This window comes from Gopherus flavomarginatus, chromosome 20 (genome assembly GCF_025201925.1).
Source record: "Gopherus flavomarginatus isolate rGopFla2 chromosome 20, rGopFla2.mat.asm, whole genome shotgun sequence".
NCBI lineage: Eukaryota > Metazoa > Chordata > Testudines > Testudinidae > Gopherus > Gopherus flavomarginatus.
In genome coordinates this window covers 7,079,049-7,093,069 of record NC_066636.1, presented here as the reverse complement: position 1 = coordinate 7,093,069, position 14,021 = coordinate 7,079,049, and the positions used below count along the sequence as shown (strand labels likewise).

Genomic DNA, 14,021 nt, shown 5'->3' with positions numbered 1-14,021 from the left:
GCTGTAGGAAGACAGCTTTAACTCCCAGCGCTGGACAGCTGCAAGTGTAGCCAAATCCTCTCTAAGCCGACCCCTTATGAGAACATCACATTCTGTTTATGTATTGGACAGTCATATAAAATCCAGTCCAACAGTCCCCCTTTTCCACTAGTTATTTAATAGCAACATCAAATCCCCTCCGATCTTGGTGGTTTTCTCTCATGTTATCAAATGTTGTTTGTGACAGGTTCTCTCTGCGTGTCTCAAAGATTGATATAAAATATCCCAAACATTTGCCCCACTTCTCTCTAGTTGTTTTTTTTCTAATTGAATATGATGGGTTGTTTCCCAATGTGCTAAGATGCAGCCGCCTCTGGGGTGGATCCATGGTGGCCATTATTTGCTAGTGACAGCCCGTGGACCTTTCTTGCCCTCCAGGCCTTCCATTCTCCTGTTAAAGAAGCACCCCCCAGGCTCCCTCTGCCTGTGTGACTGGCCAGCAGGAGATGGTGTTAACTTTCTAGCCACTTCTCACACTCTGTGAGGTAACACTTGCAGGGGCAGGGAAAGTGTCTGTGTGGGGAGATTGCAGCTGAAGGGGCATTGTGATAGGGGGAGGCCTCTGGGTGGCTGAGCAGGGGGTACCCTAGTCAGGTTGGTGGGTTGTGGAGGTTTGGGGTTTTGGGGGGGTGGTTGTGATGTGCCCATCCCTGAGGCTATGGGTCCTGGAGGTCGGTATCGCTGGGGGCCTGGTGGCTGCAGAAAAGTGGGGGTGGGTGTCTCTTGGGAGGGCGGGACATGGGGTTAGAGGGAGCAAGGTTCTGTGCCAGGGGCTCTGTCTGTGCTTCCCCTGCTGGTTCCTGGTTTTGTTGCCATGCCCAGTGCACAGAGCTGGGGGAGGGGATCCCTGGCACTAGGTGAGGGCATGCCAGGGAAGCAGAGTGAGGGGTCCCGCTGTAAAGCATCAGGGGGTCACACTGGGCAGAGGAGGGGGTCCCAGGCAAATGTCAGGGTAGATCGTTCTGGAGGGTGGGGAAGTTCCTAGACAGGCAGTGAGGGACTGAGTTCCCAGTGGTGGGGGGGGTCCCTTGAGGGGGTCCCTGGGGGCTCTTGGTGGGGGGAACCCTTTGGGATTCCCAACCTGGCAATCATGGTGTGGTGGGGGTTCTCTGGCCGGTGGAGCTTTGAGGGGTATCTGGGGTCCCTGGCTAGGGACTCTGGAGGCTGCGTCCCAGGGAATATCTGATGGGCCCCTGGCTGGGGGGTGTCTGGGGCCCCTTCCTGGGGGGTCTGGGCTCTGGGTACTAGGGGGTGTCTGGGGGCTGCTGCTAACCATGATAATTCTCTCTGGTCAACTTGTGCCAGAGTCCTGGCTCCTAGTCACCAGGTCACCAAGTCCATTCCCCAGTCACGTGCCCTGTCACTGTGATAACTTTCTCTCCACTTAGCAAACACTGTTAGTGTGAAATCACAGATTTTGCTTTTCTCCTCTTTTGAAAACTGCAGGAACTTTCGGTTCCGTTTGGAAAATTTGTGCCCCCAGTCCTTGTCCTAGATCTGCGGGGGTGAGGGAGGTGGGAAGGGAGTCAGCACTGCCACACGGTGGTCTTTCCCACAGCATTCTGGGCTCATTCTTTCTGAAATCCGGTGTCATTGAGACCATTGTTAATCCAGAGTCACTATATGGAAAGACAAGGAGTGATTCCAGATGGACAGTGGGTCAAATGAGATCAGCAATTCTCCCTGTGAGGAGGGGCTCCCATCAGCTGCTCTCCCCAGAGAGCTAAAGGAGGGAAGCTGCTCAAACGCTCTGTCCCTTTCTGCTCAGAATATTGGGGTTCAGCTTCCTGGGTCAGATGCTGCAGCCTCCATTGTGATCTGGGAGACCAGGCTTGGCAGCTGCTGCTCCCCCAGTGGGGCTCTGTGCTGGGAAGTGACCTTAATTAAAGCTTCTTCTCTGCCCGGCCCAGGGGATGACTTTCTGCAGCTGGTCCTATTCCCCTAGGGCAGCGCTGCGCCCTGTTACTACTAAATTCTGAGCCAGAGTCTCCAGGTAACTGAAAGACCTCAGGGAATGTCCTAGGGTCTGGCAAGAAAGTGACTCTGCACAAACAACCCCACCTCATTTCTCCTCCCATTAGCAGTTGCCAGGAGGAAATCCAGCCATGGGAGAGCAAAGCCCCCAGGAATGGGACTGTCCCAGCCAGAGGGGCAGGAAGAGAGGACAGGGGAAGGAGAGGCTGAAAGGGGCAGTGGGAGAAATGAATGTGGGGGAGAGATTTCCAGCTCTCTAGTCCACCCAGACACATGTATTGCTGCATCCTGGGGCAGAACCACTTTCCAGTGAACAAAACAAGGATCAGACAGAGCAAAAGCCAGTTCCTGACTCCATATTCCCCCTGCTGGGGTGTGGCTGCCGTGGGGTCAGTGCCTGAGGGAATCCCCCACAGTGACTCCTTTGGTTCTGCTCTTTTCTAGCCTTGTGTTCAGAGAAGGGTAAGGGGAGAGAGAAGGGAGGTTAAAAATGTGTCTGTGGACTTAGCCTGGCAGGAGGGGCCAGGTCTAAATTGTAATAAACAGATTGAGCATTTCCCAGCATGACAGAATATAGGGTGTCTGTCTGCAGGGAAAGGTCCTGGGGGAATTGTGATGTGAAATTAACTAAAACCGGTTCTGAAACCCCCACAACTGCCCTTCTCCCCCAGACAGGCTGCAGAATGACGTCCATGTTTTGCTCCAGCTCATCCCAGCCTGGCGTGGGACAGGGAAGAGAAATGGCTGCAGTGGAGTCAGTCCAGGTAGAGATTATCGGGGGGTTGCTGGTGGATTCCTGCAGGAGGAAGGGAGAGCAAATACACCAGAGGTGGGAAGGTTTGCAGAGTCTGGTCTGGAGGTTGGAGAGGGGCAGGAAATTCACAGCGTGTGGAAAGGAGGAGGCCAGGGTGTGGCAGACCTGCTGGGAGTTATTTACTAAGTGGCCTAGATTCTAGGAACAGACCCAGGAGGTTTGGAGGTGGAAATGCCCTAATTTGTGAAGAGAGAAAATAACCCACCTACATGGAGCTAATCAAACTGACCAGACTCCTACTGCTGGAGCCCGACCTCACTAACCAGCAGCTGCTGTGAGATATGAAGGAGACACCCATGAGTCAGGCTTATTGGAGCTGCCTCTCCCTTCATATCCCGCTCCTCACAATGAGGAGGGTGTTGGGCATCCTACCAGCGAGCTCTCCCTGGACCCTGCTAGGGGCTCCATCTCCTGTATCAGTCAGTGGCTAGTAGGGGGGTGATGGATATGCTGGGAGAGATAAGGGGCTCTCTCTTCATCCCCTCACCCTGGCATTTGCTGGATACTCTGAGCCAGGTCGAGGTGGGACTCTCCTGACTACGATCCACCCAGAGCTTCCATTTGATACACTCCTCTCTGCCACAAATAGTGGGGCTGTGAGTGGGGCAGCAAGTCCTTAGTGTTGGACTCTTGCTCTTTCCAAGGCCGGTGACCTTCAAGGAGATGGCTATGTATTTCACCAGGGAAGAGTGGGCTCTGCTGGACCCCACTCAGAGAGCCCTCTACTGGGATGTCATGCAGGAGAACTATGAGACTGTGACCTCGCTGGGTAAGGGTTCCTGTCCCTTCTGTTCTTGGAAGGGGAAATGAAGAGTGAAGGTTCACGCCACCCCCATAATGCCATCTGTACCCTGTCCTGTTTCAGCATCACCCCAATAGGCCAGTGACACACATAATACCAGAGACCCTCCTCTGCTGCAGAACACTTTGAGAACAGAGCACAGGAGCCATATTGCACAGTGTCAAATATCTCCTGTTTGCTCAAGTGAACCTGGGGGTTAGGTCTGGCGTAACTGTCCCATACACCTTATCATTTTTGTTGCCCTTTTCTGAACATTTTCCAATTCCAATATATCTATTTTTGAGATGGGGTGACATCTGCATGCAGTATTCAAGATGTGGGTGTATCATGGATTTATTTGCTGTTTTTACAAATATGATCTATGAGATATTCTGTCATATCTATCCCTTTCTTAATTATTTCCTACATTGTTCACTTTTTTTCACTGCTGCTGCACATTGAGTGGATGTTTTCAGAGAACTATCCACAGTGACTCCAAGATCCATCTCTTGAGTGGAAACAACTAATTTAAACCCCATCATTTTGTATATATAGTTGGGATTGTGTTTTCCAATGGGCTGCACTATGTGCTATCCTGTCATCTAGCACTGCTGAGATCCTGGATTCAGTAATATCCCTGCCCTTCCTGTTCCCTTTCTCCACCGAACCCTGCCAGCCCATGCTTCCTGTTCCCAGCTTCCCCAGGATTCTCGCACTGTCTCTGAACCTCTCTGTTAGCAAGAAGCAATGCCAAGGACACTTGCCCTCTGTCTGGAGTCTTCGATTTCTGGGACATGGATTTACTTTCTCTGTGTTGTAAGAGGCTCTGTCATAATGAGTGTCTGTGACGTTACCCAGAGTACAATCTGGACTGTTAAATAGCTGTCCCTTCAGTCCTCCAGCATGGGGTGCCTTTTCCACTGTTTTCCTGCAAGAACAGCCCCTCTTGGCCACTTAACACACAGTCTCCAGCATGTAACTCACTCCCAGCTACACAGTATTGAGTGCTGCTAGACAGCCACTCATGAATTACACCTCAGGAGAAAACCAGCAAATTCTCAAGTGCCCAACTTTCCCCCAGAATGTGCATCTTGCACTGTCCAGCACGCTAATGAACGACACAAGCTCATATTAAGTCTGTCATTTAATCAGTGGAAAATGACATGCACCAGCTGGTTATCCCAAACAGAGTTTCCAACACACTTCAATCCACACATACTGGTTAGATGAAGAATAAACCAAGATTGTTAACTACCAAAAACTAAAACTAGGCCCAGTCCATGAAAGGGGCACTCCCAGGAGAGACTGTATAAAGGCTGGAACATGAAACACCTTTGTAAACCTGAGACAGCTGCCTTGGGGACAATGACAGGGAGAATCCCCCAAAGGGACTCCTTTGTTTCTGCTCTTCTCTGGCCTCCGATTGTTCCTTCCAACGTGGAGTACTTTGCACTTGTCTCTACTGAATTTGATCCTATTTACTTCAGATCATTTCTCCCGTTTGTCCAGATCATTTTGAATTTTAATCCAATCCTCCAAAGCACTTACAACCCCTCCCAGCTTGGTGTTGTCCGCAAACTTGATACGTGTAAGAGAGAGACTGTTACTGGGAGGGTTTCCCCATGTGTCAGAGGGTTACACCCTGGTGGGAGGGGGCTAGGCCTGTACTGGAATAAGGTCACTCTGTGCTTCACAGTGTGCCAGAACCTAGAATGTGCATTAGCAGGGGAAAAGCTGGGGGGAATCGGCTTGTGGAATGGACAAAAGCCTAGTCTGAATTCTCACACCTTGCCCTTTTCACCCCGGCAGGCCAGAGAATAACATCCACATTTCGCTGCAGATCATCTCGTCCTCCCAGGGGCAAGAAAATGGCTGCAATGGAGCTGGCTCAGGTAGAGATTATCAGGGTGGCGGGCTCTGCTTGGAGGTTGAGGAGCAGTAAATGCATAAGAGGGTGGGAATTGCTAGAGGTGGTGGGAAGCAGGAAATATCTTGAGTGGAGAAAGGGAGGCGACAGCATGTGACAAACCTGTTGAGACTTGTGTAGTGTAGGGCGTGATGGGTTGTCACCCCCAGGAGGCAGTTTGTGGAGCTTCTGGGAACTGCTGTTTCCTCTAACCCTCACGCTGGGCTGGCCCTTCTCACTCTGCTTTGCTGGAGATTTCTCCAGCCTCTCCAGGGCCTGTTATCACCCAACACAACAGCAGGTGGCGCCATGCAGCCAACTAAGCTACCTGAGTGCGTTACCTAAGCCACTCAAGGACAGATAGAAGACAAGAGCCAATTTCCCACTCCCCCACCTTGCACACTTGCTGTAGTATAAATCCAGAATGATACCATCTAATAGTGCACAGGGATCTCTATAATGCAAGCTAATTAATGTAGTTCCCCTTCCCCTCGATATGGGACAGATGTGCACAACAAGCTGAGATTTTCCTCAGACACTTCACTCAAAATACACTGGTTAAGATAAAGCATCAAACAAGTTTATTAACTGCAGAAAGATAGATTAAGTGATTATAAGTGATAACAAACAGATCAAAGCAGATTATTTAGCAAATAACCAAAACTCAGACTAAGCCTAACATACTAGATGGATAGAATTTGAATTAGTAATTTCTCACCCTGACTGATGGTACAAGCAGTCCCCCAAGTTTCCATACACAAGCTAGAAATCTCTTGATCCTGGGAGCAGCACTTCCCCCACATCAGTTTTTGTTTCTCAGGTGTTTCCAGAAGTTCTCTTGTGTGGGGAATGAGGCCAAGAGATGATGTCACACCCCACCTTATGTAGCTTTTCCATATGGTGGGAACCTTTTGTTCCAAACTCAGTTCCTAGTCCAGTTTGTGGAAAAATACAGGTACTAAAATGGAGTTTAGTGTCATGTGGTCTGGTCACAGGCCCTGCTGAGTCATAGTAGCCATGACTCATAGGCTGGCTGAAACATTCCCAGGAAGGCTAAGCTCTTCCATAGTCCATTGTCTTTGTTGAGCCATCAGCACTGTCTGGCTTCTTCATTGTTGTACCTGAAAGGCTCATTGTGGGTGTTACCCAGAGTAAGCACATTTGAAATACAGATACAGAGTCAATATCCATAACTTCAGATACGAACATGATATGTGCACACAAATAGGATAATCATATTCAGCAAATCAGAACTTTTCCAGTGACACCACACATGATGCATCTTGTACAAAATAGATCATAATTATGTCCTAATCATATTATAATCATACCACTATGATGAATATGGGGGTGTAGTGTCAGTTAGGTCCTAATTTCAAGGCACAGGAGTTGGGAATGGAACTTCCCCTCTTTGTGGAACAGGAAATAACCCTCCAGCCAGGGCTGGGACAACTTCCCAGACTCTCAGTGATGGAGCCTGAATCTCCTGGCATTTCATTAATTACCACCAACCCCAATCTTTGTGGCAACTGTAAACTTTATCAGTGATGATTTTGTACTCTCTTCTAAGTCATGGATAAGAATGTTAAATAGCACAGGGCCAAGAACCAATCCCTGCAGGAACCTGCTAGAAAGAAATCCACTCGACCATGGTTCCCCATTTACTATCAGAGTTTTTAATCTATTTAATGTATGGCGTGTTTATTTTGTATCATTCTAGTTTTTTTTAGTAAAAATATTGTGCTGATCAAGTCATGTCCCTTACGGAAGTTTAGGTATATTACATCAATACTATTAGCTGCAACCAAACTTTTAATCTCATCCAATAAGGATATCCCGTTAGTTTGATAGGCTCTATTTTCTCTAAACCTTTGTTAATGGGCACTACAATTCTGACCTTCTAACTTCTATTCTTTATGATTGATTTTCCCCTTTCTTCCATATATTTTATTTGGAGAGTGCTTGGATTCCTACCAGGGAGCCACTATCAGGGTCCAGAGACAGCCCCATCTCCTATATTAAGCTCTGGCTAGTAGCTATGTGATAAATGTGAAGACCCTGCTTCTGTCTGTCAGCTGGGAGACACAAAGATTCTCTCTTTCTACCCTCTGATGCCTCCTGACTGCTGTAAGCAAGGTGGGGTGGGACTCTGTTAACATGTGCCTCCCGGAGCTTCCATTTCCCTGGTGCTGCTGTTCCGTGAATAGTGTGGTTGTGAGTGGGTCAGCAGGTACTGAGTATTGGACTCCTGCTCTTTCAGGGGCCGGTGACCTTCGAGGAGGTGGCTGTGTATTTCTCCAGGGAAGAGGGGACTCTGCTGGACCCCACTCAGAGAGCCCTCTACAGAGATGTCATGCAGGGCAACTATGAGACGGTGGTCTTGCTGGGTAAGGATTCCTGTCCCTTCTGTTCTTGGAAGGGGAAATGAAGAGTGAAGGTTCATGCCACCCCCACAATGCCATCTGTACCCTGTCCTGTTTCAGAATCACCCCAATAGACCAGTAACATACATACTACCAGAGAGCCTCCTCTGCTGCAGAACACTTTGGGAACAGAGCACAGGAGCAGCATCACACAATGTCAAATATCTCCTCTTTACTCAAGTAAAACTGGGGTTAGGTCCAGCATAATGAACAGAAGCTTCCTACCCCCAGCCTTCTCTCAGACCCTGAGCCTTCTCTACCCAAACCAGAATGTGCTTGGGGTGTAACAAGCAGGCAGCTGGAGTAAGAGCTGCCAGTCCAGGGTTACTTATCATACAGACACTCAGTGCGTCCTTGAACGCTGGCTGGGAGTATCCAGACAGGGGAGCTCCAGCAGCAGAACACTGAATCTCACCCAGGATTACAGTTGACACAACTCCTCGCTGATCTGGATTGCACCCCAGTATGTGAAAATGGCCTAGGTTGGTAGTGACATTTCTTGAGACATGGAGAGTCTTGCTCCCATATCACCAGGTGTAATAAAAATAACAGGAAAGGCCAAATATGGAAAACTGATTGTTCAGCTTGCTTTTGACCTGCATCATATTTTGCAATATATTCCAAATAAGGAAATTAACGTGCAACGTATGTGTCATTGTTTGTGGTTTTAAGCTGTAAAAGGCTTGTGTGATTTTTAGCTCGGGAACAGTATTCCAATAGCTGTCGCCCCCTGCATGCTTGTAACCAAGAAAAGAGCCTCAGGCTGAGCTGATTCAAATATTAATCCTGTGATCGTTTTCCACAACAGCCTCAATAGGTCCCTGTGATGGAATGTAAGGCTACTTATAGACTACCCACCGTATCGGCGGGTTAAAATCGATTGCTCGGGGATCGATATATCGCGTCTCATCTAGACGCCATATATCGATCCCAGAGCGCGCTTATATCGATTCCGGAACAACACCAACCCCAACGGAGTTGCTAATTCGACAGGAGGAGCCGCGGACATTGATCCCGCACGGTGAGGATGGGTGAGTAATCCGATCTTAGATATTCGACTTCAGCTATGTTATTCACGTAGCTGAATTTGCGTATCTAAGATCAATTTCCCCCCGTAGTGTAGACCAGCCCTTAATGTCTTCACACCTTCCCCCTGCAGGAGAATGGCTTTTTGACCAGCTGTTTGCCTTGCTGTCTCTGAGGAACTGGTCTGTGGGTGTTCCCCAGAACTGTAACTTTTTCAGTAATATCTTACTGTAAAATCTCACCATTTTACATACAGTGTTACTACACATTTTAACAGGAGGATAATATTCAGTAGGTTATGCGTTTTCTAATGATACCTCACAAGCCATACTGGATACAAAATTGATCATAATTTTCTAGAAGAGTGAACACAGGGGTATAGACTGACACAGTGTCTGTGTGTGTATTCCCAGCAGATATGTGGGTATTTCAATCCCTCATAAGCACAATGTTTGGCATCTTCAAGGACCTGGGGAACTGGTCCTGGGAATTCACTAGTTTAGCAAGTGTGAGACTGCATGAAATTGTGAGACACTTTGGTATTAATAATAAAATAATATAATCTGATAAAATTGCAATGAATCATGCTAGGTATGCCATGTAAAGTGTCAGTGAAAATGTTATGATTTGCCAAGTATGATAATTTTGTTTCTATGTTTCTATCACCTTTGTATTGTGAGTTACAGATATGTACAGACTTGTGCAGTTTTTCTGGGTGACACTCCCAGACATATTGGCATCAGCATTGCCTAGCATGTTTGATGGCCCATTGAGGGTCATCAGCTGTACAATGAACCCATGGACCAAGGGGATACACCTATTGAGTCAGCAAGACATGCCGGGGTTTGCCTGTGTAATGAAACCTCCAAAGCTTTTCCATGCCATGTGCTGTGAAGCTTGTGTTTGGGACACAGGAAGTACAAGCCACATGGCAAAAGGAATATAAAGCGCAGCTGCATCATCTCCAACTTGTCTTCAATCCCCTTTCCTACCTCTGGAGCAACTTCTCTACAAACTGAACCATGGAACAAAGGACTGAATGACCCATCCAAGCTGTGGATGCGTTCCAGACAGACTTTCAAGCCAGCAACTCATCAATACTGCTAAGAACCTGATATATCCATTTTGGAATGTATCTGACTGCTTTTCCATTTAAATTCTTTCTGTCTTTCTTTCTTTTAAACCTTTAGTTTAGATGCTAAAGAATTGTCTGGAAGGATGGAATTTAACTTCATTCTTTCATTTGTTCTTTCTTCTAAACATTTAGTTTAATTGCTAAAGGATTGGCTGGCAGCATGGTATTTTGGATGAGATCCATACCTGGGTAATGTGGCTAACCTTCTACCCACCCACTTCCTGGATCCAATTAGGATCACTCTCCTGCTGTCCTCTGGCCATGCTGTATCACAGTGAGCAGAGTTTTCAAATAACCTCTCACTGTACGGGACCTAGTTGCTGATTAGGAGTCAGAGAACTGTCATGCAATAAAGGGGGCCATGTGATTTCTTTTTTCAGAGTCTCGTTAACCAGTGTGTGGGATCAGAAGCACAGTTTGTGACTGGTCAGTGAGTTTAACTTCAGTGTTAACCACCAGTTTGGGGAGCATCTGCTCTCCCTTTTTCAGCCTGCTCTGACCTTGGCATTTTCAGTGAGGACTGCCCCAGGCACACGAGGTCACACTAAGCACTGAAGATAAATTAATAGAATGTTTTTGATGATCAAGTTGTATGAAATCAACTGAACTCCTTTGTTTTCTTACATCTGAGCGGAGTTTCTGGTTTTCCAACGTGATATGATCTCCCAGCTGGAACAAGGGGAAGAGCCATGGGTCCCAGAGCTCCAGGGTTCAGAGGAAAGAGAGATCCTGACATCTCCCCGCACAGATGAGGAAACATTAAACCAACTCAGAATCTGTAAGTGCCTGAAGGAAACATCTAGGATGCCCTACAAAGCTCTTGGGAAGTCTCTCAGTTCATTATTGTCCGTAGCAGGGGTCGCATCCGCAGGGTAAATATAGCTCAAGGCTTCCTATAGATGCTAGCAGACACCAGGCAGTAGCTTTCTCCCTTCCCCCTGTGAAGTTGGATGGGATGTGAAGGCTGAATTGATCCCCTCCTCTCTCCTGTTAAGGGGAGCTGAGTTCCTGATTTTTATTTGACCTCTCTCCAGCACTTGTTTTGGTTTGGCCTTCCCCTTTCCATCCCTGTTTGAGGTTTCTGTCTCTATCACAGCAGGTGATGCAATGACGTGTGAGGTTCAGCACAGACCAGAAAAAGAGCAGGGAAACCAGCCAGGGGAGAAAATGGATAAATTTATTTCCTGTCAGGGAACTCAGAAGGGCCTTAACGAAACCAGAATACAGCAGGAAATCTTCAGGGAAAAGCAAAAAAAATACATGTGCTGAGTGTGGGAAAAACTTCACTTACAGATCAGGCCTTTCTCAACATCAGAGAATCCACACAGGGGAAAGGCCCTGTGAATGCAATGAGTGCGGGAAAACTTTCAGTCACAGCTCGCACCTTATTGGGCATCAGAGAATCCACAAAGGGGAGAGATCCTATGAATGCACTGAGTGCGGGAAAACTTTCAGTCGCAGCTCTCACCTTATTCAGCATCAGAGAATCCACACGAGCAAGAAGCCCCGCGAATGCCGTCAGCAGGCCTGCACAACTTGTAAAGCGGTGATGTAGAGAAATCTCTGTATTAACTAGCTCTATAAATCTTTATAACGTTGCATTGTGTTATTTTGTATTAAGTATCTTTCTGTATTAAGTATCTTTATGACATTGCATCCGGCATGATGTTATTTTGTAATTCATATGACTTGGCATTGTGCCTCTCTATTTTCATACAACTTTGTATTAGATCCCTATATAGAAAATTGGTAGAAAACTTTGTATCAAATGTTATAGCCCCTAAGGATAGTATAGTTAAAGTAAAAGAAAACATGTGCCTTTTTGCTAGAAGTAGAATAAGATCTTCCCCCGCTCTCTGTAATCAATTGCTCTATTGACTGAATGAGGTGTGAATGAGTGAGGCTTGGAAGACACCCACCTCCAGACAGCTACAACAGTTGAAGAGGGAATGGGAGCCAGAGCAAGGGACAATACAACTTGTCAAGTGGGCCCAATAAAGAAGAGCAGACATATTGATGGCCTCAGGGATTAGAAGCAAGCACCTTCTTTAGAAAACACCCTCTTTGAGCAGCATTGGGACAACACCCAGAGAAAAGCAGCACAAAGACCAACGGACGCAGACCCAGATTTTGAATCTGGTCTAGATTTGCATAAGAGGGAAGCTGCTATAAATGCGAGGTGTTTTGCAGAAGGACCCCGGATCTCGTCTTGTCACCATCGGACCATCGATTTGGATCGGTAGAAGCCCAGCTCCACCCCTCCCCCATCTAACTCACCTGGCCAGTGCAGTTAAGGGGAGCAACTAGTTGGTAACAACAGCAATACGGAGTGTGTTTATGTCTGTGTGTGTGCGTGAATGCATGACTGTGATATATATCTCATGTGCATATCATAGAGTATTAACTGATACCTGTATTACTAATAAATGTGGCATTTTGCCTTAATCCCCCTGAAAAGTTCCTGTACAGTACTTTGAGTACAACAGCGAGGGCCACAATACTCCAAAGAAAACAGCAGAGGACCGAAACCCCCCGGCCCGGCGGAAACACCCCCCACTCAGGACCTCCCGGCCTGGCGGAAACACCCCGCCCAGCCCTGCAGAAACAAACCCTCCTTCCCCAGCGCCGCCCCACTAAAACAGCTGTGGGTCAAAAAGGAAGGTTGGTGGTGGGGAGGTGTTACTTGATGTTAAATCAACCAGGGACTCCCAGCCAAAGAGGTGGCTGGGAGCCCTCAGGGTCAAATTAAAGGGCCTGGGGCTCTGACGACTGGGGGAACCTGGAGCTTTTCAGGGCTGGGGCATGGATTTAAAGGTCCCAGAGCTCCTGCTGCTGAGGGGAGCCTGAGCCCTTGAAATCCCAGCCTCACTCCATCCGCTGGAGCTGCCGCCGGGATTCAAAGGGCTCTGTGCTGCCTGCAGCCACAGGGATCCCTGAGCCCTTTAAATCTCAGCTGCTGCCGGGATTCAAAGGGCTCTGGGCTGCCCGTGGCGGTGGGGAGCCCTTAGACCTTTAAACCTTAGCTGCGGCCGGGAATCTCTGCGAGCAGCCCAGAGCCCTTTGAATCCTGGCTGTGGCTGGCAGGCCGGCTTTAGGAAGTGCGGGGCCCAATTTGAACATTTTTGGCGGGGCCCCGCAGGGATGATTGGGGAAAATAAAGCCTTTCAGTTCTTAACAACCGGTTCCCTATAAAAAGTTCTGCCACAGTATGTATTTTTTGTACCAGTAGGGTTACCATACGTCCGTATTTTCCTCCCGGATGGCGATTTAAGAACCAAAAAGCCTGACATGTCCGGGAAAGTACAGATGTATGTTAACCCTATCTAAAAGTTCTTTTTTAAAAAGATGGGTCTGAACTAGAAATGAGCTCTGCCACTCCCTTAGGGTGTGCTAGGGTGCACATGTGTGGGTCCCAGCTGCTCCCTGCCCATCTCATTGAAGCAGGTGTGCAGGGTTACTTCCCTGGGAACTGCAGGGCACCAGTGAACATGGGGCTGGCTGGAGGTGGGGGAGGGGGAGGATGCGAGAGGTAGAGTCTGGCTGCAGGCTGGGCAAGGGGTGTGGGGCAGGCTGGAGACAGGAGGTGTGGGGTGGGCTGGCTGGCTTCAGGCAGGGCCACAGGGAGAGTGCAGCATGGGTTGGCAGGGTTGGAGACAAAGGAGTGCGGGACTGCCTGGCTTCAGGCAGCGGGGTGCGGCAGGGGTTGGCGGGAGACGGGTTGGTGCAGGGCTGAAGGCAAGGCAGGGGGTACGGGGTTGGCTGGAGACAGGGCAGGGGGTGCAGGGCTGGTGCGAGCAGGGCAGGCAGTATGGCAGGGGTTGGCTGGAGACAGGGCAGGGGGTGCAGGGCTGGTGCGGGCAGGGCAGGCAGAGTGGCAGGGGCTGGCTGGAGACAGGGAAGGGGGTGCAGGGCTGGCTGGAGAC

At 48.5% G+C, this 14,021-nt stretch overlaps 1 long non-coding RNA gene across 1 annotated transcript; it reads left to right on the top strand.

The window, feature by feature from the left end:
- Positions 1-332: 332 nt before the first annotated feature.
- On the top strand, positions 333-8,099 carry LOC127037874 (uncharacterized). Its single transcript, XR_007770498.1, has 3 exons — positions 333-524; positions 2,685-2,777; positions 7,775-8,099. It is a non-coding gene; the product is annotated as an uncharacterized LOC127037874 (long non-coding RNA).
- Positions 8,100-14,021: the final 5,922 nt, after the last annotated feature.